The following is a 26,794-nucleotide window of genomic DNA, read 5'->3' as shown; positions in this document are numbered from 1 at the left end:
AGACTCATATAAAAATAATTAGCTATAATATAATTATAACAATTAGAAACATGCCAAGTGTGCAAATACAGCAAAAATTCTTTCTGGATTAGCTCAAAAGTATCCCTTCCATTTGATCCGAACTATTTTCAATGTTACTGTAGTAAGAAGCAGCCAGAACAAAAAAACATAACTCCCCAAACTCTAAATACCAACACATTAAATTAATTGTTATTGCTGCTTCATTCCAAATGACCAGTTTAGGGCTATTATTTTACCATAAAACTTATTCACAGGAGTTAAAAAGTTCAGTTTAAATTTAACTTGAGATCCAGGAACAAAGAGTTTTAAGGACTCCAATAACTTCAGTTTTAGCCAGTGTATCCACGTGTGAATTACAGTCAGCCTCCAGGCTATAATGGTCAGGTTGAAGTATGGCTTGCAGATAAATCTGAGACCTGTGTGTGCCAGAGTATTACTGTCAGATGCTACATTCCCTTGCTACCTGTAACGCTTTCATCTGGTGCTTCCAAACTAAAATGACAGACAGGCATGTGCCTAACGCTATGCAAATATGAAAATAGAAGAATATGTTAAAATCATTATTAGCAGTATCCACTTAGCCCAGAAATAATCCAGTATACAGTGCTTTACAGTACAGCACTTCTTTTCTGAGGCATTTTCTCATAAGGTAGATTTAACATTAGCTGATTTACCATCAGCACTTTACTCCTTTTGGTACCTTGTTTCTTCACATATACTCTGTTCGTGTAACTAACAATTTACTTACTAGTATTTATAGCACTTAATAAATGTGACAAAGGCACTGTTTTGGTATACACTGAGATATGCTTTAAGTGCTGGATACAAATCAGATGATCATTATGTACAGGAAGCGTTAGATGCCATAAATATCATATATACTACCTAATATCACAAAGAGAAATAAAGCTGTACGTTTGTTAGCAAAACAAATATGTCTACTACCAAGATTATCACCTTATGCTTTTCAGACTGATAATAATCATATATTCCATTTTGTGGCTACCAGCAACACTAAAACAAAGCATACCATTTTTAGTGGCACACTGCAATGTGATTTAATCAGTGGCTGGTATTAAGCAATTCGAAGGGACCAAGAAGTTAACAGTTCCACTGCCTTTGTAGACACTTGGTACAAGTCTCCAAGAGCTCCATGACCAGATGCTACAAGACAGAATTCTGATAAACTAGAAGAAAACATCAAGATAGATGAGAGATTTGAAAAAATTGTTCAACATGGTAACAGACAAGAGAGCTGCATACCTGTTCCACTGCACTTATTCATATAATGGTTATCTCAGCTTTTCTAGACTAATGTTTCAAACTCAACTCAAGCTTCATATGGAATGGCTGAAGAAGAATTCTCCTTCTTAGAGGGCTCCTTGTGTACATTTTAAGCTATGTAGATGAACACTGTAGACAATTAGGTATAATGACTTTTTTCTTAGTCTTATTCTATACATAAATCTATTCAGTGAATGAATTGCATGTTTCTGTCCCAGGGTTTAGGTTGGAAAGGACCTTAAAGATCATCTTGCTGTGCCTTCCACTAGAGCAGGTTGCTCAAAGCCCCATTCAACCTGGCATTGAAAAATTCCAGAGAGCAGGCATCCACAGCTTCCCTGGGCAACATGTTCCAGTGTTCCACCTCCTCCATTTAATTTTAAAAAATTTCTTCTTAATATCTAGTCTAAACCCACCCTCTTTCAGCTCAAAACCATTACCTTTTATCCTATTGCTACATGCCCTTGTAAAAAGTCCCTCTGCAGTTTTCTTGTAGTCCCTCTTGAGGTACCGAAAGGCTGCTATGAAGCCTCTCCAGAGCCCTCCCTCTTCTTCAGGATGGAGAACTCCAACTTTCTAAGCCTGTCTTTGTAGGAGAGGTGCTCCAGCCTTCTGTTTATCTTAGCACCACTTTGTGGCTTCATAATTCCCATACAGAAGCTCTGGTTAAAGAACTCTCACCTTTAACAAAACTTTCAAAGGAAAGTGAAGTTTGTTGAAGTTCATACAGTGGAATTATATTTGGTGGGTTTTTTCAATACTTGTTGTAGCGGGAGGAGCCTTTCTTGCTCCTGAGGCTCGATGAGCTGCTGGCCTCTCCATTGCCTTGCACCAGAGTGAGCTTCTCTCTGGGGGTGTGTGTCCCACCTTTATTGGTCCCCTGGTAATAGGGGGCCTGTCCTAATCAGGCACAGGTGGACTCACACCCACTCTTTGGCAACTTGAGGCACCTGGTTTATCTTGTTTCTCTACAACTTGTTATTATTTAATTTGGTTATTATGTAAGCACATTGGTTTCCAGCATAAACAACTCTGTTGTCCAGTATCTCAGTATATCCCCAAATAGCTCTCCACAGTAAAAAAAGCAGAGTGCTTCATCCTGCCTGAAGAATTCATTCCACCATTTCCTTCAAACAGTTAATGGTGGATGGCCCTCCTCACAAACATAATTAGGTAACAATAAAGTTATTAAACTTTTCTCTCCATCTTTGATATAAGAATGCTTCATCCCGATATAAGTTATTAGAAAAAGCTGGAATTCAGAAAGGAAGATCAAAAAGAGAAAGCTTGGAATGTGAAACTTTGAATGTGTTCATTCAAAAGAGAAAAAGAGAAACTTTGGAATGTGTTCCTCAGAAAGCACTCAAGAGCCAGCCAAGACTTACCACACAATCTCTGTTTCAGCAGAGTGTTCAGGAAGCCTTCTGAATATGTTATGGAAGTGACAACTCACACGTTTGAAAGACATGGATCAAGATATCAAGTACGAGGAATCATGCTCTCACTTCATTAGCATCAGCTGATATTTGTGCAGAATGGCAGATGTTTGATGAAGAGTTGCCTCTGCTGTTCTCTAGAACAGCAAGGCTGTGTTCACTTTAAAAGACACCATCTGTTTCTAGCTATATTCAGGTCTCATTTTTGACTGGAATTTAAGTCTGCTCCTCCCTTACTCCCTGTCCCAAATTATATTAAAATTTTGTCTGGTGTTTGAAAAAAAAAACCACTTAAAGAAGAATAAAAATTTATGTAAGAACACCCTAGCTATATTTTTTTATGAAAGAAGTTTTGTAAATAAAAAGCTCTGCTAGTATAATTTGAGTTTACCATACAATTTAAAATTTGCTTTTCAGGAATCTTGATATATTGAAGAACACCTACAAAAGCTAAAAGCTGGCATTGACTGTCTTCATGCTAGATGTTTCTCAGGATGTAAAAGGCTTTGATATAGAGGCAACATCTATGAATATGTGACCTTTTTGATGCTTGAGAACCAAGATCCTAAAACCAAAGCAATGTAAAATGCCTATCAGGCCAATATATCTCTGGAAAATTGATCTGTTCTCTAAACAGCAGCTGTAAAGATAGTTAGTACCCCATTTTCTGCTGGTGACCTTTGACAAAGCCAGATTTAATTCCACTACTGAAGATTTAGTTTGATAACTGAGGACTCAAAACCAATCTTTTTTCAGTCATTGAAATGGTTATTATTTTTAATATGTTTAATACCAGCATTATATAATATGGAAGTCCTTAAAAATTACACCACCTTAAACAGAACACCAAATGAATACATGAAAACATAAGGAGACCCTCAAGCCTGAGCTGAAATCATATGTATTAAAAAAGCAACTATTAAAATCATATTATCTAAAGATTTAGAGCCTCTTGGCTGTCTATAGTAACCATTTCCAATGCTTACACCAGTTTCATACAACTGGCAGCAAATGATGTAATTGCTCTCCTAATGATGTGAAAAGTTAGTACAGTCGCTGCAGCTATCACTATAAAACTGGATCAAAAGAATGATATGCCTGTTGAGACAACTATTTTGCTATTAAATCTAACTTCCTCTGTTCCAAGAGTAAACAGTTAAAAACATATGGGGAAGCAAATCTGAAAAGGCCTTTTCAGGAAATGGAGAACAGACGCTTATTCTTTACCTTGTTCTTGTTACACACAACTAGTCCCCTGTTTCAAAAACTTTGTACAAGGTTATTTGTCTCTCAGACTACTTTGCAGCTAGAATATCTTCTACTACTAAGTAAGATTGTAGGGTTGTTTTTTTTTTTGAAAGGGTGCTGGAGGTATTAGGGAGCAGGGTTCCCCTAAAGGCCTAAACCTCAGACGTGTAAATAAGCAAGGACTCCACTCTTGCAATGCTCATTGTGACTTAACCAACTGAAGTGACTTTGTTGAATCACCCCCTGAAAATGATTTTTGAGCCCAAATACAAAGTGACACCCTTTAAAATACCCATCTTGCATACACACAATTTCCTAAACAACTATATATCTTTTAACAGCAAAGTTTCTGATTAACTAAAATTCTCTTGCTCGATCAAGCAAGCAGTGTCTCATCTTGATGAAACCACTCTGGTGACAGCCATGATGTACAATCTTGTATTTTATTAAACTTCTGTCTGAGGTACAAACATCCCATAAAATGTTCTCAGGTGATTTTCCCTCTTTATAAAACCCATGGAAGATCGTGTTACCCCACCACATTTTATTTTTTAAAAAAGCTCTCTACTTATGGTCATTTTCAGTATCTGCAACAGATACTGAAAAGCTGAATGAAATTTCTAGAAGGATTTACAGTCACACCTCCCACTCTGCTGACACAGAATACTAAGCATCAAGCTGCTGTCTGGTCCTTTGAGGACACTGGCCCATCTTTCACAGAGTAATTACAGACTTTCTGTGGCTCACAGAACAAGAGTCTGACTTCCCTCTCTTTAGCTTAATAAAGAGAATTTACCTAGAAGAAAGGAAAATTCCTGTTAGTCCTGCAGTTACTCTGAAACATTACCACCCAAACAATGTACTCTGAAATACTAACACCTTCAGACAACTTGGCCATGGATAAGACTGTTGATCCTTCTCAAGGCAGAATTACCATCTCTAGGCTCTGAGGCCATGAGTGTTCCCATACACAGCTGTCCTCACTCCGAAGCTAGCTGGTCCATGCAAAGCAAAAGAAATTCATGGAAGAAACACAAGTCCTAGTTCATTCCTTTCATTTCAGAGATTTACATTACTGAGCACACAAGTAATACCACTCTGTTCTTCATTAAACCACCAGATTATGGCTAGACCAGTTTTACACCTCTGCACTCTGTATTGAGTTTCTATTCCAATTACCGTGACTAAATCCACAAAAGAATTTAAGCTTCACAATTACTAACTCAGTGGTGTTCAGCCAATTTGCTAAGCTGCCAATTTAGTAAAGGAAAAATAAGGGACTTATATGAAAAACAGTCCTTAATCAAGTAATTTTAGTATTTTCTGCTACTGATAGCATAAAGGGTAGGAGACAGCCAGCCTATCACAACTGAGGCTTTCAGGCACTGAACATAATTGTCTCTTCAACTGAGTACAGGGACTCGGTTGTAGTCCTCAAAAGTCAAACAACAGGTGAAAGCGGTGTAGAGAACCATCGTTCCTTAGATTTTCCTTTAGTCAGTTTATATTTTTTGTTAATCAAATCCACTTAAATGAAACCACAGCCTGAAGACATAAGCAACCGTTCAAAGATCTGAGGGCTCCCAGCTATGGGTAGATAGCCCTTCAGCATTTTAGAATACAAGCTAACACTGGCAGAGGCTGATCTTAATTTAATTTTTAAATTAAATTAATCTTATTTAATTTTTTTTCCAAGAGACTGAATTAAAAAACAGTATCTGGTTTTCAGTAAGAATCATCATTTGCATTTGGGATTTCTACCTCCTATTGCAACATAGGATATTAACATTATAAAACATGCTTAAGTCAGCCAAAGCTCATTGAGATACAATTGCCTCAGCAAACTCTCAGTTTTCTGCTCACAGTTTCACACAGCCATAAGTTATCAGTCCCTCAGGCTGCAAAGAAGGAAGTTACTTCAAGAGCTCAGATACCTCAAGCCATTTGCAGCTACGCTGCCACCACCTTTCTCCACCTTCATGTTGCTTATTGGTGAGAAAAAGTGCTGCCAAAATGCCTGAGGCTACCAAGCCAGCTCCTGCTTCCAGCAAGAACTCCAAGAATTCTGTCACCAAAACCCAAAAGAAGCATAAGAACAGGAGAGTTACTCCATCCATCAGTACAAGGTGCTGAGACAGATCCATCCCAATACCAGTATTCTAACCAAGACCATGAGCTTCATGAACTCCTTTGTTACTGAATATACCCTGTAAAGCACCTCAGCCGGCACATCACAAGGAATGTATGACCATCAGCTCCTCAGAGGTGGTGTCTGCCATGCACCTATGACCACATGCTTTTACACCAAACTACATATTCTTTTACTTTTACATGAGTTGTTTTCTATAGACTTATTCTGAAAGGATTTTTGATGGGATGGCAGTGGCAATTTGGTTTTTAAGGAAGGATATGAAAACAGATCTGACTACAAACCAAGCCATGTCAGCTTGTAGGAAGCCACAAACCACCCAAACTTAGGGCAATATCAGAAGCAGCAGACTGAATTTTTAGTCATTTCTCCTGCGATCCCTCACATTTCCTGAAGGGATCTTCAGGTCATCTTGTCCATCTGCTTCACAACATCAAAATCAACAGTAAGTGCATCATTCCTGACAGACATTTGGTCAGCCTCTTTCAGAGGGCATCATCCAGCAAAAAAGATAGCCCCCCTTCTTTAGACACTCCAGTACCTAGCATTGTTTTTTCCTAGCTCTAAGCAAAGTGTCCTTTCCTTGTAATTAAAGCCTGAAATGTAGCAGTTCAAGCAACTGAAATACACAGAGTCAAGCTCCAGTTCTAAGCACACACAAGTCAAAGCAGGACCACAGCTGCCAAGTTGCCAGCCTTCACCTCCTTTATATTACATTGCACACAGACAGCACAAGCAAGCTCAAGGGTCTGCAGGGTACCACAGATACCAGTGAGGCTTAGCCAGTACATAACACTAAATGAAGTAATACGACCTAAAGAAAATACTATTTCAGGGTGGGACTCGGCTCAAAATTAGAAAATTGATTTAGAAATCATGTTATTCAAGAGTAGAGCTGAATTACTGCTTTCTTTAAAGGCAGGATGGATCCCACCTCTGTAATCAGCTCAGTGGGCACAGTAAAGCTGTTTCTTGCCCTTCCACTTTTAATAGAACTGGCCTATCAAGATTGTGGCTTCATGCTCTCAACAGGCACAGATTAAATTTATTAAATTTATGAAGCTAGTCCCACATAATAAAGAACTTTGATAAATTGATAACTATGGTTCTTGAAGCTCTAGAGCTGCAAGAGTCAGAATGTATAACCCAGGGCATCAGACTGTAATCAGTATCAATGTACATCTTGGCTAGAAACATCAGGGCTCTCAAGGCTTTATGAAATTGAGCATGATCCCCAAAACAGGTTTTAATATGTGCCAAATTTTTGATGACTCCCAGAGAGACACAGACAGTAACCACCTCATGTTTTACACTCACACATCAGAAGATCAGTGTGAGAACACAACCTGCAAATTGGTCTGCAACTGGTCAGAGCAGTGTCATCACTGGATGTATACAGCTATTAAATAGCAGCATGCTCAGACTCTCTTGAAATGCCAAAGCTACAGTATCTTGTTCACTGTCTAAGATGGGCTCGGAAATGTAAAGGAATTTTTCATGTCCTGGAGGACTTGGGACTAATTTTTCAGATTTGAAAATCCTGACATCTCAATTATGGTATTACCGAAATTGATGTTTTCCGGACAATTCAAATAGAATCTGTTGTACCTTTGAGGACAGACAAGTTACTTAAGTACGCTTGAGAAGGGGAATGATATAGCAGCAGGAAAATGGTGTTTCTCTTTTTTTGGTGATGGCCAATCACATATGCAATCTGCTTTTCTGCAGTATATCAGGTGGAAAAGGAAGTTCCTAAAGCAGAAACTGATCCCTTCATGTTCAAATCTCTCTTCCCAGGGACCATAATTTCCCAGAGATTTGACAGTTCCTCACACTAGTAGCTTGGAGGGAAAGAAGGACTTAGCTTCTAGAAAGTTCTTCAGCTTCAGCTTCCAAACGTGAAGTTTTATTAGCAAAATGCTAACATCCCCAAAGGATACTCTATACTCAAATTAGCCATAGGCCACTAGGAGAAAGGCTCAGGAAATCAGTTCTGAGCATCTGTTTTGGCTTCTTGTTAACAGAAGCACATTAGCATGTAGTCATTTATCATGCATTGCTTCAGCAAAGCAAAAATGAGAGCTCTTTCAATGTTTTTGTTTGCTGTTTGTGTTCTCTGTAGTACCACTAATTTCTGAATAGGCTATTAGTTTAAAAGACTTGTTTGAGCTATGTTCATGCTTTTTGTAGCCAGAGAAAGACAAGCTGATGTTTCCTATGTTTAAGGCACCACAGAATGTTACAGCTGTATTGCCAGTTAATTGCTCTATGTAGACTTACTTGCAGACCAGAACTAATTTTTCAATGAGCAGAACTGGACACTCCCTACAGTGGCAAGAACAGTGATGACAAGACTGAATTTTTTGTGGGTGACTTTGGTTAAAGGATTTTCGGCAACCTCCTAATTCTGCTCCCTCAATACAACTTCATTACAGATCAGTGAGCATCATTAATTAAGAATCTAAAACTGCAGCCATGTTTTCCACCAAAGGTTTTCTCTCTGCATAGAAAAATTCTTTCACATGTGAGGCAGTCTGTGGACACCATTTTAAAATAACACTGCCTTGCTATCTCCGTTTTTGGTAGCCAGGATGACACATGTGAGGGGCTACACACACTTTTAAAGAGATGCAGCATATACTTCCTATGAAATTCAGGCCTTTTAAGAGATCACAATTCATATAACAAAGGCCAGTACCAACTGCCAATGTGGAGAGAAAAGTCCTTGAAAATGATATAAACAGCAACAAACTGACAGCTGGAACAATAGGACAATATCTGTTTTGCACACTGGGTAGAGGAAATAGCACCTGTGCTCATACCACAAAGCTAAATCCATGGCAACTGAAGTTATTGGGAAAAAGGCTTGAAGAGCAGAAATTAAACTTCACAATGACATTCAGGTAGATCGTAAGCTAGATGAGAACTGAAAATCAAAGGTAATACAATTTGCAGTAGTTATTCTATTTTGTATCCCTGAAGGTTTACATTTATTATGTAATTTCCTGTCTTTGAAATAAAACAACATATGGAAAATCAGATTTGCCTTCCTAGAAATTGTTCACTTCTTCAGAACTTTAACATTCTCAGTTTTTCAAAGTCATCCACCTATTAATAATAAAAGCTCAAAAGACACTTTTTTGCCTCAAGGTTTTTGCATTTTTCATCAGCTTGGTCCTGTTCAAAACAGAAATTCTCAATTCTAATCCCTAGACAAAGATGACTACAAATGACAATGGACTAATGAACATTTGCACTTAAGAATAAAGGATGAAGTCTGTGACCTCTGCTATCCTCTGCTTTTAGAGTGAGTTAAAAGTTTTACATATATGAAAAAACAAAATTGAAAAGTTGAAAGGTAAATATTCTCCACTACATTTATACAGTATGGTTAATCATCCCAGTTTTCTATCTGGTCTCATGAAAGAAGGATAAAAAACTTGCCAAATTACAGTGTTGTGCATTAAAAAGCATTAAAAGTAGATATAGTAGACATATCTTACAAGTTTACTTATTGCAAAATTAGTGTCCAAAACACATAAAGCTACTTGCAGTTCCTTGCCTTCTGCTACAAACCCCTTGACTTGCAATTTAAGCTCACATACATTTGATTCCTACAGCCATTAAACAATTTGCCCATAAGGAAAACATAAGAAAAGCATTTAATATTTTTTTTTTAGCCTTTGCATTCTCATCAGCAGGGTGAAAATAAATTACGTATGACTGACAGCTATCTGAAGACTATAGTTTGAAATTAGAGAACAAAAGAGTGGGGGAAATCACTAATAGTTTTACACAGTATCTGTACAGCTTTTGGTTATTTATAACACAATCAGCTTACAATAGCCTGATGGCATGAACTAGAAACATGTGGGTCGAGATAAAGCCTAAACTGTCCCTAAGTTGAGTACTTCAGGCCATTTTTATATTAGTTTTAAAAATGGAAACATCAAAAAAAACCCCAACAACTCTATGCTAAAAACTGCTACATGATCCATACCTAAAGAAGTCAATATATGAAATATTTTTATGATACAATATTGAAACACCTCTGCCTTTGTAAAGACAACACAATATCTCCATTTCTTGACTCATCCTCTTCATGAAATGAAGGGGACTCCTTGCCTTGATTTAGATGGTGACATTTCAAACTTTCATGTGTGTTTGATGCAGAAAACACAGCAAATTGCATCCAATAAAACACCAGACCTACACAGCTTGCAGTTTTCAAGCCTGGTTAGTACTTTGTAGGGTTCCCACTTGAAATGCACAACATAACCAAGTAACTTTTAATGCTTGTCAAGCATTAGAAGGAATAGGTAATTATTCATCTACCAGGACATCAAAAATATATAAAATATGCACATATACACCTGTAAAGATGTTTCTACAAATAAATGTACTGAAAAAAAGTTGAGATTTATTAAGATGTTTATGTGAATTAAAAAAAAACCCACATAAATTTCACACAACAGATGTAGACAAAAGTGCAGCACTTTTTTTTTTTTTTTTTTTTTTTTTTTTAAATCTTTCATTTAAAACTCTCCAGTATTCTCCAAAAGGCATTTATTAGGTGTTTTGGACTGAATCTAAAACTAGAATAGTAAAATGCTGGATGGAAAGGCCTTTTCAGTGGGATTTTAAAAGCAAACAAAGTTTCCTCTAACTATTTTTAATGAATTCAGGGAGTACTTCTTTCCTTGCCTTCAAAATGACAATATAGATCAACATAAGCTTCTGAAAGTACCACAGTGATCAGTAATTTCATTTGTAAGCTTCATTTTGCTAAACTTTTCTCTACTTTCTTCAAACAAACAAATATTTGAATAAATACTAAGTTTCCTGTTAGAATGTCTTTGGAAGGAATATTATATATCCCAGGTCTGAGGTAAATCAAAGAAGAATAGCGACCTTTAAATCATGACCTCGCTTTTAAAAGTCTGATTCGGACTAGATTTTTATAAACCTAAATTTGAATATTAATTCCAGCACCTGCCACAGTAGTTGATAATAATTTAGGATTATGAGAAATAGGAAATTAAATTGCATAGTTTTGCAAACCTAAGGCTACAAATTTCACAGTCTTACACTGTGCCCACAGTATGGCCTCAGGGTATAGTTTCAAACTTATCCCTAAAAAAGTTAAAATATCCATCAACAGAACTATTGATTTTGGGAACTGAAGAGATAAAAATCCTTTTAGCAACCTAAAATATAGGTCCTCATTAAAAGCTACCCATATGCCAACCCCAGGGAAAATAATCCTGATAACAATAGGAATGACTTCTTTTTAGATAAACTAATTTACGTAAATTATTGGAATGCTTTTATATTTTACATACAGTTTTAGATACTGAATGTGAAGTTTTCAAAGCATTATCTGCCATTAGTTCAGAAAAAAAAACAACTTTTAATGAACATAAAGAGAAACGGTTCCTAAACATACTGGATAACAAAGTCCACAGAAGTCTGAATAAAGTTTATACAATAGTGTAGATGACAGTGGAGTTACCTGCATTTCTGAGAGGACTACACACAAGGAAGCTTACAACACAATTATTCTTCTAAGCCATGCTTAAAGTCTTCAAACTTCAATCTCAGCTGATAATTTGAAAACCAAGTATGTCAGAGAAAATTGGACACCTTCCATAGAGAATCTGCATTCATTATACACAGATCTATAAAGCAAACCGCACAAGTTTCCCCACTACCATCCTAACACAAATTTCCCCAGTTAAAATAATTCAGTACAAACCCAATTGTCAGGAATCCGAATGGGGGTTTGTCAGCATACGCAGCCATAGCAGAAGCAGCAGAAAGCTCAGAGTGGAAATAGCTATTTCATAGCTGGTTTGGGGTACTGACCTAAGAATCTGAGAATCAAGTTCCCTCTTGTACAATGGTCAGCAAAACCGAGCACCACACCCACTTCTTTTATGAAGTATTACACTTACCTCCAAACTACCTACTCCCTGACCCCTGTTCTGACAATCAAACTTCATTGCTGATGGAGGATAGCTAGAGAGAATCCCCTTTTCATACTGGATATTCATATAACCATAACACCATTTATTCGAAAACATGGGCCAAACTTCTCATGATTCATCTGAAGTGTTTATGAACTGCCAAAACTTGACCACTTTGGTCTCCCAAGAATAAAGTGCAACATAAAGAATAAAACAACAGAAGGGGAACAATTTATTTTCAGATCTGCATATTAGGAATGGAATTTTTAAGTGTACATATGAAGACTAAAAATAACCCAATTAAATGTAATAGCATCTGTGAGATGCCCTGGCACACTGTGTATAGGTTAGAAATTTGACTAGAATGCAAATATAATGCCTTTTTTTTTTTTCCCCCCCAACATAAACGACCTTGGATATTCAAGCATGTGAATTCCTCAGGGGCTTGGCTCATTTTTCCTCCCACTTGCTTCCCCTTCACTCTCCCAAGCAGTTTGCTGTAGTTTTTCCTAAGATGACTGATTTCTTTACCGTACTTTTGAAGTTTGGCTTTGTTTTCGGTTTGTTTTTTTTTCCCCAACAGGAATGCTATTGTTTAGGCCTCTGTCACCACACGATTTAACTGCAGTATCTGGGCATGCAGTTTTAGGTAATGCTTTCTGATCTATGCAAAATGCATCCCATTACACCAGTCTAGTATTTTGCTTTGAAGCCATTGTAACTGTCCCTGCCCCGGAACAGTGGACACATACAGCTGGCTCCTTTTCTTCTCACTGCAGCAATTATATCTTTCTTCTCTTCCCTTTCAAGCACTTTCATAATTCTCTTCCCATCTCCTCTTGCAACTCTCTCAACTCTCATCACAACTTTGGGCAGTATCTGCTCAGGTTTTCCCACATAGGTTTCATCCATTCATAAGAAGCAGCAGCCTTTTATCATAAGAACATTTGCCATGTTTATCTACAAAGTTACTATTTACTTGTCCCTCAACCCCCTTTTTTCCTGTGCTATAGGAAATCTGGAAACCAGTGGTGTCATGGTCAAGTAGTGGTCAAAGCCACATCTTAAAAAACCTGCTTTTCAGTTTACGTTTGTGCTCGTGTTTCATCTTAAGTGTTCAGCACTTATTTGCAAGGGTAACTCAGACCCAGTCCTCTCTTTCTATGGTGATGATCTAATGTTGATACAAACAATTAAACACAAGAGTCTCCTTTCAGATAGTAACCCAGATGACAGTGTTTTTAACCATTTATTAGGATATAATTCATCTTTTCTCTTCTGATGGCTACTGACACAGAGAGCGAATGCCAGAAGTGAAAGTGGAACACATCTCTATAGAAATAGTGTAACACCTCTTTGCTGTTGTACTTTTTGTAGCTCTTTATTAGACATATTGACATGTTTATTTTCATTCGTAATTTTTAACTAGTAGTTACTTATGCTTTAGAAAATGAAGATAATTACACCAGCAAATACTACAAAAAGTAAACAAATTCACATCTCGATTAATTTAGCATAACATAACTGCAATTATTTTTTTCTTGCTCATAAGATAACTATTGTCTCAAACTGGAAGGCATCCTCCTGCTGGTTTGTTATAGTATGTATTGACTGGAATAGGTACAGACTTACAATTTTTTTAAAGTCTGCAGTCTGGACCTTAAATCATGTCCTGAACCTGGCCTTTGCTTCAGACCATAAATCAGTCATCTGTGAATCAAATGCCACTTGTCAAAAGCATGTGAACGTGTAAATCTACAGCTATGCAAATAAGGAATTAAAAACCTCTCTCTTATACTTGTCTAAAAGTAGAATGATAATCTGCAAGGCTCAGATTACATGATCCGTATCAGTAAAGCGACCCTTATAGAAGAGGCCTGCTAAAAGACTTGAATTTGCCTGATTATCTGCATGTATGTCAAAACAAAGTCTCTGGTTTGGTCTTTATTCTACTGTCAGACCTGTCAGTGTCTCACTTAGCTCTCATACAGTAGCACTTCACTTGATTAGCCTCTTTATATGTTACTTATTCAAAGTAAGCCATTTGATTGCATCAGTCACACTGAAATTATTGTTTCCCTGAGATTTCTAACAAATACAGATTTAGAAAAACGGAGCAATTACCATGACCATGATCATCTGGGAGAGTGTCACTGTTTGGAGTTCCTTGTTCACTAAAAATTCATTAGAAATTAAATTAAATAAAAATTGTACTGGCAACTGCAGACTTCTGTTGCTTCTTAAATTTTACAAAATGCATAACTGGCTAGAGAAGGAGCAGTGTGATGTCTGTGATCAATATATGACTTAAATGATACATACTGAGTGTTTTCCACTGGCATCCTTTTGGATTGCTACTGATTGCTTGTCTTTAAAATCCTTACTATTGGTAGGAAAAAATTACAGAGCTGATGCCTAAAGCAGAAAATAGCTGCTTAAGATCTGATGTGTTAAGTGCATAATACACAGAAGTCAGTAGTATGACATCTCTTTTCATATGCAATTTGTTTATTATATACTTCATCTGGTCTAATCATTACACATTAGGATTGCCTAAAAACCTGCAGTCTTCTTGAAATTCCAGTCTTCCACAGATGTCTCACAATATTTAAAAACAGCAGCTGAAATATCAAGCTAAAATTGGGGACATCTAAGCCAGTAACCCATCCTTATGACAGCTCATACTGGCTGCTTCGTCAGACAGAGCGAAGTATTCTGAGCTAGAGATCTATTCAACAGCTTTCCCAAATACAAATCTTTGTACTTCTCACCAATTAATAATCAACTCATACCAATTATTTATTCAATTCTATTTATCATGGTTCAAGGAACTGCAAAAGCTCTAATTACCTGTGAAACAGAATAGGGAATTCGGGGTTCTCAAATGAACATGAAATTTAGTGAGAAACAGGTTTTTAGTACCTTACAAAAGTAAGTTTTCTCCTGCTTGAAAATTTGGTGTCCACAAAATCCTGATTTCATATTATTTTTATGCTTACAAAAACAGGAAATATTTTTAGGTTTATTACGCCTAATTTTTTAGTATTAAGATAAAATGAGCATTCGAAGACAGACAACATTAAAGCATCCAATTTAGCTGTCTACCCCACACTTTGTTCCATTGCCCTGAATCACTACTTTTCCTTTGTGGTCACTTAAATTGTGACAATACTGTTCATATTCATAGAAACCTGTGTAGTAATGTGTTTAACTTCTAGTTCATCCATTTTTCAGACATCAGAAGTGATCCCGATAACTGAATCACAGAGAGCCTCCCCCCTCTCATTGGCTTACATTAAACTTTGGCAAAAAGCTTTTAGGGAGTCAGTGCTACTGGATATCCTTCTTCCAGTCAGCTTCAAAACAATTTGTGTGATTAGCTGTAAACAGCCATGAGAGGTTATGTTTATATTTACATTTTATTTCAAGCAAAAGCAGTCTTAATCATAACTATTATGAAGTAGAATTTGTACTTTTACAGGTTTTGGACTTAAATTCATTAATCATAGTAAAAATACAAATCTCCCTGCTCTGTTTTCATAACTCATTATGACTTTTCCAGGTATGATAAACTCCAATACCAATATATCTTCCGCAATTTAGATTTCAGAAATCCCTGTTTTTATTATTTTACTGTTATTCCTTATTACTAAATGTAGAAACAGGTTGCTATATTTCATCAAGAACACCTGTCAGATCTCTTTAATTAACTAACTTGTCCTTGTGTTACCTCAGGTACTAATACTTACAACCTGTTGACACAGGAAAACTTGTGGCCTCGTCTGTGCCCTCATCCCTTACCCCTAACATGATGTTCCAATGCCATCTATGCCTTGTTGCAAGGGGTAGTGCTGTGCTGTCTGTGGCTTTGCACACTTGTACGTGTCCCTCTGAGAAATATGTGGCTTTATTAAACACAACACTTAAGGTACACTGTGGTGATGAAACTTTACATTCAGGCTCAAATTAATGAGTTCCAGACAGCACAGCAAGGTGCAGAAAAAATACTCTGTGACTCTCTTGCTCTTGACCCACTCCCTACCCCTTCTCATCATGAGCTACACCACCCAACCCTAAGCCTCTTGGCAAGCTTTACAACCACCTTTCAGGGTTGCTGCAGTTGAACTGAAACCTCAGCTATTAATGCTGCTCAAAAAACTATTAAAAAAAAAAAAATCAGTAAGGAACCAGACCAGTTGGTTTTCAACAGTTTGAAAAACTACAAAGACCCTTCCACCACCTACTCTGATGACCTTCAGTCACAACTGATCTCTCATTAGTGTAACTGTTGATTTTATAAACAAATGGCAAGCTTTAGAAATCAATGCATTTTACTGTTTTTATGTCTCAATAAATTTGATTTTCAGCTATGAGAATTGCAGTTACTGATTCAGTTTTCCCTGGGTTTCCTCAAGCATGCCTGCCTTTTCTACTGGGTCCTGAAGAAGCAGAAGAATAATATCACTGTGCTTGTGGACAAATTTATCTGATCAGCAACTGCTGCTAGACTAGGGATGGCTTAGTTACCCATCAAACAGTTCAGTTATATGTTGCTTTAATACTTGTACATAAAATGCAAGGCAAGTGTCCTAAAAATAAGTAAACATTTCATTATTCTATGCCTCAGCATCATTTGACAGTTATTTTGTGAAAACAGTAAAGAAAAACTCTTCTGTATAGTTTGACCACTGTGAAGAATGAGATGAAGAAGCTTTTCCTACTATAATTTTTTACTCCATCCCTTGAGGCTTGAGGTCTTCAGAATCAAGTCTTAAAGAAGAATACTATGTTAGGTTACTTAAAAACACAGAACCACATTTGAGCTATTCAAACCCTTGATGGTGGTTGGTGAGGTTTTAAGGGTGGATGAATCAGAACACTATCTTTATTGAGTACAGAAAGACAAAAAGAAAAAAAAAATCAATCTATTTAAGGAAAGGGGTTAGAAATAACAGAAGAAAAGGCTCCATCTTTGGAATCCCCTGCTTCACAGCAGCATTAGCTATGATGTATCAGTGTTATGGAACAGTACATCTGAAAAGAAAAATACATTTCATGCTTCAAAAAAACTGAAAGCAGGGGTAGATCTAGAATGTGGTCACTCAGCATGCCTTTACTCAAAGATACATGCCGCCCTTTTAAGTATTTACTTCTCTCTATTCTCCCTCCCAGACATCAGGTTTTCCATTACATCAGTGCCTTTGAAAGTCCTTTCAGCTTTTGTTTTATCCCTGGAATGTTAAGATGCTTCATAATTACAGAAAGGTCAACAATTGTTAGAACACTTTCATGAAAAGATATCACAGTATTTGAAGAAAACATGAACATAGTATCTATGGTAGAGTCATCTCTCAAATATGAAGCTATAGACTACACCCAACAATAAAGGAAGAAAATACAAATTGTCAATGAATACCATGCTTAATGCAATACTGAAACATGGTAAATGATCAGTATCTTAGGACACAATACTAAAGTATAGATTCAAACAGTGTACATAAAACTGAACAGAAATTATCAACTTTTATTTCCATGTTTGAGGAGACGGCATCACTGGAGCAGAAATATTTTTCCAAGGTCACATCTGATGCAATTTTCCCACTCCATATGCCCCCTCAACACTGGTGTATTATACTCAATACTCAATTATACTCAACCTGATTCTTGCAATACAGAACTGCTACTGACACATTCCACAGCATAACATTATACCATGTAGCCTAATTTGATATAAGTCTGTTCCCACAGCACATGTCGTCTATATTGTTGCTCAGAGGTTGGTCATATGCATAAATACACAGAGAACAGTCCATAGGCTGAGAGTAGGTAATACATTATCCTTAATAACACAAGACTTCAGGTTTCTCCTAAGGTTATTGTGCTCCACAGACTGCATGGCTGTGTGATGCTTATCACTGTTTTCTCAAAGCTGATTATTTTAAACTAATAACATACACAAAAACTGTTACACTGCTTGATTCTACCTCCTTTGGTCAACTTGCTCTCTCTTTTACTGTTTGCACCTGCTACTATGTTACCACATTTTATGATTAAACTGCCTGGATTTGATTTGTTAGTATCCTGTTTATGAGCACACCACATGGGCCCAGAGTCACCTCTGAAGGTCATCTAGCTAAAAAAATGCTTGAAGTGACTGTAATGTTAAAGCATGACAGCTGATGTTATTTACATCAATGCTGACCAAGTGAGAGTCGGACTCTGCATAACCTACACACTTCCAAATCGTGTGTAATCATCTCAGATAAAAACTGTGGCTCCACTGAATCTTGGAAAACTTCTAGACTTCAACTGAAACTTGATGTCATCCTTTCCAATGCAGAAATACCCAGTTTGTCCCATCATATTATTTTCAAGGTCTTCTTGTGAACCTTCTCTTTGTAAGTACACTTCAGTCCATCCTCAGCTGAAAAATGCTCCTCGCCCTCTATGCCCATTTGATTTCTACATCAGAGACCTAAATCTACACCTTTATACCTTAAATCATGCGGAATTAGTTCATACTGGATACACTCTTTACTTAGCTGCTCTTTCTTACCTCTAACTCATTTAAATTCTTCCTCCACACCAGATTCTATTGCAGCACCTCTGTGGCCATTATGGACAGTCACCGATTTGCTTTACAAATAACTCAGAGGGGATCAGATGTTGCCAAAGAGACAGTAAGGAAACAGAGGGAAGCTGGGAATTGATATGAGAAAAAAAGGAAGAAAAACAATATGAAAAGAGCACACAATATTACTTTAAATAATAGAAACTAGGAAGATGCATCTATCAGCACTTAGTGGGTGCAGACTGTTTAGTGATTAGTCATAGCTAGTCTTTACTTGTTTTCTTACACCATAAACTCTTCGTAGTGAGGTTATGTCCATCTTGAATTGCAAAATCCTCTACTTTTTGCATACTACTATATCCCTATTTCGTACTGTTATATCAAAAGCTCTCTATCTCTTTGTTAGAGGCATACAAACACCTTAAAGGAAATGCCACCTCTGCTTGTTCATAATTTTCATAATTACAGATTCAGTTATAAATATTCATGTAGTACAATGCTCTGAGTGTACATTCCACTTTCTAGAAAACAGATGAAAGCAGTACTCTAAACAATTTAACTTTGTAATCCCTATACAGAGGCACAGAAAAAGAAGTTGGGGTGTGCATTCACTGGGCAGTAAAATCTTGGAATGATTCAAATAAGATGAAGAGTTTTGAATGGAGAAAATGAAGAGTAGCAATCCATTTTTATATTTCTGTTTCCAAATGCAATGTCTCATTTGGGGGATACTTGCTGAACATGCTTGTTCAAATACCTTTGCATGATATATTTACAGAAATAACACATTGGAATTTGGCTCTCAATTAGAGGGCACTGGTTACTAATTTAACTATATAGATACCAGACCTCAAATTCTTGATTTCATTCCCACTCAACTGTCCAAACAAATGCGATCTTGGTGTGCTTTAAATACACATAATTATTGAATAAAAGTCAGGATCAGAGTATAATTTCATTTTCTATAGATATAAGGTGAATCAAAATGTTTCTTTCAGAAACATATTCTGTTGCCAGAATAAGGTAATGCATTTCAGTATTAGCTGACTTGGAAATTGTATCACTCAGTGAGAATAAAACAGATAGTTCATAAAAGGCTACTTTTCTTACAAACATTCTCTGCCCTGAGGGACTGTGCTCTGATTGACCTAGGACTAACTACAGTTTTCATCTTTAAAGCAGATATGTTGTGATAAAATAATTATTCAGAACACTTAACTTTGCACTGAAAATCTACAGCATTAAGATCGAGTCCTGATCAGAAGACCTCTCCCATTCCAATTACCCCCTGACATTTGTCTTCATGCTGTTATTTTATCCTCTCCAGCGTACCTCAGAATTACTGAGATTGTTCAATAAAAGTTTACCCGTCTTGTGCTATTAATGTGCTCGTGCTCCATGTGGAGTGCTGGTTTCCTTCCTTTTACTGAACGCCGACCGGAGGGACACAATGGGTGTGTTGTGCTCTGTCTAGCACAGTATGTGCGATATCTTTAAAAAGGAGGTGTGAGCTGGCTGTAATACCACTACTCTTAGCAGTACAAGTACCACAAACTAATCAAACACAGCACTGGGGCATGCAGTCCATTGAAAACCGATGAAAAAGCTGCTCTTTATTATGACCTACATACTGCACAGCAGCAGTTGTACAATTTAAATCTAGTTACATTGGAGGCTGAACACAATGCACGAATTCCACTAATGATGAACTCGGTGATTTAAGGCTTTTCAAACATGCTCGTAACTTCTATAATGTTTTACATCTCATGCTAGTCTGATTGTAAAAAGCAAAATGAAAACACAAAACCAAAAAAATCCTTTCTGTTTAGTAGAAAATGCAATTATACAATATTATCACCTATTGGAAAAACCCTTCTGAATCAGCAGCCATATGGAATATCCCATTGAAATACCTCATGAAAACGCAACCCGACCAATTAATTCAGCAACCTCTCTAAAAACAAGCCACTGACCAAAGTCATCCTCTAAATGCAAAAAACGCCTAAAGAAGCTTATTTCTTGCATGCAAGGCTGCTTAGTTTTATTTTACTAAATGGAAATAGCCTATGCAAAGGCGTACCTCTCTCGCACCAGCCGAGATGCACAGCAGCTTCCTTTTGTGCCAGGGTCCAGGGGCAATAGTTCCTAAGCCAATCTGCTGAGCAGCACCACGTCAGGCTGGGAAGGGGCCGCTGCCCAGCCCGCAGCAGAGCCCAGCCGAACCGCACACCTGCTTTCCCCGCCCGGAGCCGGCAGCGGACAGGAGCAGCACCAGGAAGGGCAACACCCTTCTCCTGGATCACCGGCTTTCACTCGGAGCAGCTAGCGAGCCGCCGAGATAACATTGCAGAGAAACCTTGCCTTTACAAGACAAAACCCCGCTCCGCTGCCTGACAGCAGATATGCAGCATTATCACCCCGCATTCCACCTCCGCCGAGCAGCTCGCAGGCACGGCAGCCACCAGCTTGTCAAAATGGCAGCTTGTAAGCACGCTAAGCCCCTGTAATTACTCACTAATGTGACCTTTTCTTCGGCTTCCTCCGACGAGATTTTTTTTTTTTTTTTTTTTTTTTCGTTTTGGTTATTCCCCGGTAAAGCCCAGCATAATATGTCACATTGTTTCCCATAAGCAAGATGGCTGGTGCCCTCAGCACTGCCGCAGGCAGCTCATTGGGCTCCCCCGGCTTTCCGGAGCCATGGCAACAGCCAACAGACAGCCGGACCCACAGCCCGCCCGGCCCCGCCGCACCACACCGCGCCCGCGGAGGGGCCGCCCCGACCCGCCCCGAGCTCCGAGCCACGGGCCGGCACCGTCCTCAGCCGCGGAGAGGGACGCTGGGACCGGTTTCTGTTGGCAAACTGGGTTTTCTGAGCACAGGCGGAGGGTACCCGCAGCAAGCCACCCGGGCCAGGAGGCTGCAAATGGCCCTATGAACAGCTTCGGTAGAACACTCTTCGGATGCGCTGAATTTAAGCGCAAAAATTACGCGACAGGGTACAGCATAGGCACGCAGGGTAAATAATCTTTCTTTAGGGAACAGGGGTAGCCGATACACAATAGTCTGCTGGCCTTCCAACAATAAAGCCCAAAGCCCCACTTGTTTACAACCCCCGACATTATCGCAGTTATTCCCAGTGTTTATAAACACATTTCTCGGTCCAATGAGCTAAAGGTTGCTGTTTATCAGATAAATTTCAAACACTGCATTGCAATCCCCATATAAACCAATTTCATCTGGCTTAAAATAACAATTTTTCATTTCAATTATGAGTAGGAAGAAAAAGGAGAGCTTTGTGAACAATTTAAAACTGTTAATAAAAATTCCCACTCTTCAAGATAATGTCATTATTTCATGTCTCAACTGACAAAAGACTCAGGAATGAAAGCTAGAAAGTAAAGGCAGCACATTTCAACCTAGAGTTCTATGGAAATCCTTTGAAAACATTAAATCTAACTGAGGATGCTGCGTATCATACACAAAAATTCTGAGTATTGGTTTCAGGAAAATTTTTACATCCTGTACTAGTCATTAATAGGGATTGGCTTAGTGTGTATAACAAGTGATGGTATTTCCTTGTTCAGTGTCATACTTTTCCAGGGCTACAGCAGGTTTTTCACCTCTTGAGTACTTGAGTACCACTTGCAGACAAAACTCTGCTGCTGCACTACTCCAAGTGGAATTTTTTCTCTCAGGGTTCCAGGCCAGGGGTGTCTCCATTGCAGTGGATTTTACACATCAGAATCTTTACCCTGCTTCCATTTCTGAATGCATTATCTGAATACTTTCAGAAGTAGTGCTAGTTTCTCTGAAAGTATTACAAGAGGAAAGCTGGGGAGCTCACCAGGAAACAAATAAGTAAATTATGTTTAGATTTCTGACCCATCAGACCCAAAGTATTTTGGTACATTTAAATAGGTGCTTCAACAATAACACTAATTGAGTCTTGCCTCTCCCTCTCTCAGCTTCTTGGATGTCTGAGGGATGGTCACATCTCTCAGACTGCGGCTGGGGCTAAGAGTCTGTGCTAGCATCAGGCACAAGTACCCCCCGCTCCCATGACTCAAATGCATACTTTCTGTATGTTGGCCATGATTACTTCCCGACACTATTTTTTGATGAAAAAAGGATGTCTGCTGATTTGGCAAACTGATTGTGAAGGTTTTCACAGGAAAACATTAAACTACTGAAGTAATTATTTACGCGCAAAGTAAATATTAAAACAAAGCCAGTCTGCATTACAAGAATACCATTTCAACATGATTAGTTCACTAACTTATTGGTTAATAAGCAACAGGAGACAGACTGCACATCCAGTCCTTTCTTCGTAATGCATTGATATAATCACTGACTCTACAAAAAAAAAAAAATACCCAAAATCTTCGGTAAGTGAAGACACAAGGAGGTTTTCTATCACTTTATCTCACTAACCTACCATGGTTAATGTCATGATACTCTCTCCAGGCAGGCTAAAATCTTATGTATTGAAAAAGTAGAGGCCATGAGTTTTTAAACAATAGGTTAGAGCTTAGAAAGGTTTCCAGATGTTTGTCCATGTCTTTGGACAAAATACCAGTATTTTAATAAAAAAGTTCCTGAATATTTTAATTTTTATTTAATTTAAATGAAAAGCCTGTCTGAAGAATATTCAGTCCTTAGGGATCTAGAATGATATTTAGTCAGGAGTGATGGAGCTTTTGCTTGAGGTATGCACATAGCATTTAGTGACATACATGCACAGGCAACCCTTCCTTCTTGGCAGTGACATAAGTGAGTAGGTAGAAGTTAGAAGAGGCTTAATCCAAGGGCAGATTATGGTTCCAATTCAGCAGACAATTAAAGCACAAAGAACCTAACCTGTCTGAGATTACCTGAAAACTCTACTGAAATCCTAGAAACTGTTTCTGCTGCATGCATGCTCTGCACAGCCATAAAACTTCTGGCAAAATCCACTGAAATCATAACTTTAAGGATGAGAACTGGACCCACAGTACAGCTGCTAGAGACTAAATAACAGCTGATAGGCCCCCAAGGCTCAGTTACACTGATATGTCTCTGTGTCTAGAAAAAGTCCAGAATCAGGCAGCTGAAATGGTGGCTGCTAGCCTACACCCCTTATATAAAAAATTAAGTGCAAGGCATAGTCATACCAACTCTACAATGAGTTTAAAGATAACCATTTTCCTGCTGTGTTAGAATAGATCTGAAAATAGAGCACATCATTCGGTATCTTTGCTCAGGTTCTACTCCCACATTAATTCAGATGAGTTTCCTGATCTCACTGTCATACCTGGAGGACAGCTGCTCACATAAAAAAAACATCATACCTGATAGAAAATTGGTAGTTCCCAATCCTTCACCAGCAGATTGCTCACCATCTTCAGTTTAGAGACAGAAATAGCAAGCATTATTCTTAGCCTTATCTATATATAGATACTGTATCAACACATCATTCACCATTGTGGTTTAGCCGTTCTTGCTATTTCCCTTTACAAACTACTTTCCAGCTCTCTCAAACCAACTTCCCACGATATAAAACATATACCTCCATTAAAGCAACATTTCATTCCTATGGATTCTTCAATCAGCCTCAGAACTTTTATTTGCATGCATTTCATAAATATTAATTGTATTATGAAAAATAAATTTGCATTTTAAAACTTTTTTAAAAGCATGAACTGTAACAAATGTTAGAAGATATCGGCATCCATGGACAGGAAATGTCAAAAGATCAGATACTGGTTAAGAAGAAATTACTATATTAAAATAAACATTTTATTTCCTGCATTGCATTTTAATTGTTCCTAGATACATTTGGGTCTTCAAATAAGCCCCTACTGTTCAGCCATTCTGAATATAATTTACAATTACAGATCTTTCTGATCCTTGTTCAATTTCTGTAATCACTTGATGATATATTTAAATGAGCAAAGCTCTTTTTATCAAGGAACTCGGACTGTTCTAATCATAAATAAAGCATCAACTATCAATAAAAATCACCAAAAGGTCTCCAATTTAAACAGACTGCAATGTTTTGGGTTATCTTCATATTGGTTAGTCAACCTGCTTAAATGCAAAGCAGAAGGTAAACAAAAAGAGTATTTGTAGGTATGTATGCAGAACTATAGACTAGTTTGCATCATTCCTCTGAGGTTCCAGGTAATCACAACCCTAGAAAAAAAACCCTGATGCCTGATTCCCAAGACACCAGCATCACTGACTACCTGAGACATAACCTGCAGAAGAGTGAACAGGAATTCAAACAAAAAGCTAATGTCAAAGTCAAACTTGTCTGTAGCTCTTCCAGCTACTGAATACTGAGTACAACTCAAGCTATTGGGTTTGTATTTTCAGGTTCTCACCTGTAACAACTGTGATCAGTACCGTGGATTCAATCAGATGCTTCACAAATATGCTGACAGAGAATTCTGTCAACTGCATAAAGCAATGAGTTTAAGTATTTAAGGTATGGTATGTATCTAAATAAAACAATCACAAACCATTTTAGATAAATTTTCTAAGGTGTCTTTGGGAAAGTTTTATCACGGGAAGTAAATCCTTTATTCACAGTTGCCCTTTGAGGTGTGTTAAGCATCGCAAGTCGTAAAGGCATAAAATGTGATAGAAAAGATGAGAAAAGTAACTCTGATTTTCTTCAAAGCAAATATTTAAAAATTTTAAAAGGAAACCCTCAAGCTCCTTTTTAATTAGAGATGAAAGTGTCTTAACCTAATAAGAGCAGATCCCTCATGTTTTATAGCAGTGTTAAAGATGCTACTGAATTCCTGGAGCAATTTCCACACTATTTCCCACCTCATATTTAGTATTTTACTTTGATGCAATAAAGTAAAAAAGCAATAGTGGAGATATTGCTGCCTAATCTCAAATATGAGATATTACTAAAATTATATTAAGCTGCTTTTTTCTGTTTGTACATACAGGTTTAGATTAATCTTAGCTTCATTTTAATTTAAGGTGAAAAGGAGCCTGGAACAGGGACAGACTCATTATTTTCCATTTCTATTGGCTTGGTTAGCAATTGGATTAATTAAAATATGTATTATGCTTTGTTGTTACTTAACCAAGAACATATCTCAGATTTATTAAGCAGACACTAAGTCATGTAAACTGGAGTGTGGATGAGAGTTGTTTTCAGATCTTTATGACAGTATTTAAGAGAAAAAGGTGAAGTTGGGTTCATGAAAACAAAATATATGAGGTTCTCTCCAAAATGAGTGCTTAAATGTCCAGTTTTAAAAGAAAGTAGAAAACCTTAAAAGCAAAATTAACACACCGATGAGCAAGTATCTTAAAGGTTATCCTCCCAATTTGGAAATATCATCAAGACATCATTCACTTTAGCATACAACTCAAACTGAAACAAAAAATGAGAAATTGCTATGCTATGAAAAAGTGAAAATCTCTATGCTTTCAGAGTATGCCATGAATATTGCTAAGACAATGAATAGTTTATCTGGTTGATTTATATCTGAAAGTTTTCCAGGCCTGATTGTGTCATGCATGGACAATTCCATCAAATAGCTACATTAATTCAAAGACCTAAGTGAGAATTAAACTTAAGTTTAGGTTTGAAACAACACTCCAGGCCACCTAAGTTTGCAGCACCCTCCCAAAAATTAGTTATTTCTCCATTCTTAATTGGAGATCTCTAGAAGCCCAAGTTCCCATGAACATCAAATGTCAGTCTGAGCAGTAATGCTCTGTCAAGATGCAGAGGTCTGACCTCGCCCTAGGAGTGACAGAACATACATCAAGGAATCTGGAATTTTGCAAGTGATCTGCTTCACAAGTTATTGGAAAAAAAAAACTTGGCAGCTTACATTAAGAGTTCTTATTGTATATTCTACGCTTGTGTATAAAAGTACAAGTATGAGACTAATAGCTAACATAATGAAAAGGAAATGTTTTCATATCTTTTCTACCAGAGCAGGGGAAGTAGAATTGAAAAGTGAAAATTTTATTTACTTCTCAGTGACCAGTGACTCACATGCTGCAATTTATAGAGAAAACAAATAAATAAATACCAAGGATAAAAAGTTCTTTCCTCTGCATAGACAGCAACAGTCGACTTCTCTAGGCAGACCGTATGTATTTCTCA

At 37.5% G+C, this 26,794-nt stretch overlaps 1 protein-coding gene across 4 annotated transcripts in view; it reads right to left on the bottom strand.

Moving 5' to 3' along the window:
* SORBS2 (sorbin and SH3 domain containing 2) overlaps positions 1–21,183 on the bottom strand; it is a 158,080-nt gene extending 136,897 nt beyond the window's left edge. For 2 of the 4 annotated variants that reach the window (XM_030449643.1, XM_030449644.1), the window contains exon 1: positions 20,756–21,180. The gene's annotated coding sequence lies outside the window, so the exon portion shown is untranslated. Of the gene's footprint in view, positions 1–20,755 lie in introns of all 4 variants that reach the window. The other 2 variants (XM_030449642.1, XM_030449645.1) reach the window with 2 other exon arrangements.
* Positions 21,184–26,794: the final 5,611 nt, after the last annotated feature.

Source organism: Calypte anna, chromosome 4A, assembly GCF_003957555.1.
Source record: "Calypte anna isolate BGI_N300 chromosome 4A, bCalAnn1_v1.p, whole genome shotgun sequence".
In the NCBI taxonomy this organism is placed as follows: Eukaryota; Metazoa; Chordata; class Aves; order Apodiformes; family Trochilidae; genus Calypte; species Calypte anna.
Note: the sequence above shows the minus strand (reverse complement) of the source record. Positions and strands in the feature narration are given on the sequence as shown.